The sequence below is a fragment of the Elephantulus edwardii genome, unplaced genomic scaffold (genome assembly GCF_000299155.1).
Source record: "Elephantulus edwardii isolate Elephantulus edwardi_28Jun2011 unplaced genomic scaffold, EleEdw1.0 scaffold00022, whole genome shotgun sequence".
NCBI classification, from domain to species: Eukaryota; Metazoa; Chordata; class Mammalia; order Macroscelidea; family Macroscelididae; genus Elephantulus; species Elephantulus edwardii.
In genome coordinates, this window is record NW_006399772.1 from 11945239 (window position 1) to 11947096 (window position 1858).

A 1858-nucleotide genomic window follows, 5' to 3' on the forward strand; every position below is an offset into this window, starting at 1 on the left:
CGTCTGACATACTTTGGACATGTTGTAAGGAGAGACAGGTCTTTAGAGAGGGACATCATGCTGGGTAGAGTAGAGGGACAGCATAGGAGGGGAAGACCTTCGCATTAACAGCTCAATTTCCTATGGGCGATGCCACCAGGACCACCCCCTCAGAATTAGAAAATTTCCCCAAACTGTTTTAACAAAGAACCAAAGCAAAGGCTGCATAAGAGAATTCGTTTTATCATATGTCTTCTCCCTCAAAGAGAAGGAATAGATTGTAATTAAATCACAATAATTCATTGAGAAATGTCTGCCTTTTTCCAGCTGGTGACAGATTTGTTTTTCTTGAGGACAGAGGCAAAGAATAGCTCTCCAAAGAAAGATATTATCGCTAGGGAAGCATTCTGATAAAGACATGGGTGTGTGATAGAAAGAGCAGAGATGGGAAAATTTCCACCTGGGATTTGGGCTTGTTGCTGAGAAAAGGAAACACTTCAGTCCCAGAATAAAGTGCTTGGTGCAGAAGAACAGGGACTACAGTCTTCAATATGGAGTACATCTCAACATCAATAAAGATACACATTCTTACTACTGGCCCAACAGGCAGCACCATGATGGAGGGAGAAAAGACTGAAGCTGTCAATGATTTTTGTTTTGTTTTGTTTTACTAAGATCCAAAGAAATAAAAGACAGACAGCCTTGAGAAAGTCTGCTGTCAAGGACCTCTCTAAAGTACTAAAGAGCAAAGAGGTAATTTTGATACTAAGGCATACCTGACTATGGTCTTTTCTTTCTTTCTTTTTTTTATTTTTGTGTGAGTGTACCATCAAATCAGATCTGACTGGTACGGGAGGATTGTCCCTCCTTTTCCGGCAGAGCATCTGGTGGATTTGAACCGTGAGCCTCTGGGATTGTAGTTGCAGCTTCTTGCCACTAGGCCACCAGAGCTCCCCTGACTATGGTCTTTTCAATCACTTGTGATACAGCTGAGGATTGCACAATGAATAAGGAAGACAGAAGAACCAATGTCTTTGAGTTGTGGCGCTGGGGAAGAGTATTGCACACTGCTGAAAGGACAAACAGACGTGTCATGGAGATAGTGCAGCAGAGTACACATACTTTGAGTGCACTGCTAGGAGGGGCTATATTTTGGAAAAGGACATAATGCTTGGAAAGGTGGAGGGTCAATGAAAGAGAGGAAGACCCTCAGTGAGATGGATTGACATGGTGACTGCAGCAATGGACTTACCTGCTTAAGTGTGTCAGGGGTGATGAAGACGGCACAGGATAGGATAGGGTACAGATCCATTTTTCATAGTGTCACTATGAGTCGTACTCAACAGCACCTAACAACAACAACAACAAGAATCTTTCTGTGAGGATACACTAGTGGCCTAGTGGTAAGGCACTGCACCGCCAACCCAAAGGCATATAGTTTAAACCCATCAGCTGCCCCATGGGAGAAAGATTATTAATCTCTCACAAAATTTGCTGCCTCTAAAATCCACTGGAGGGTCAGGTATGAGTCAGTTTTGGCTTGGTGGTACCTACCAACAACTAACTCTGTAATTGTGGGGGACCCTTGCCTCATGATGACTTTATGTTTACTTATAGGCTCCTGCCTGTTGAAACAGTTGGACAACTTGCATGGACCATGTTGTTGTTATGTGCCATTGGGTTCACAATTACTCATAAAGACCCTATGAACAATGGCCTTGAACCTTGCCCTAAGCCAACCTGTCTCTGATGCACCTGAACCCATTATCCCAGCCACTGTGTCAATGCACCTTATTCAGGTTTCTATCTTCTGTGCTAACTCTCCACCCTTCCAAGCAATGATGTTCTTCTCCAAAGACTGGTCGCTCCTGGCTACATT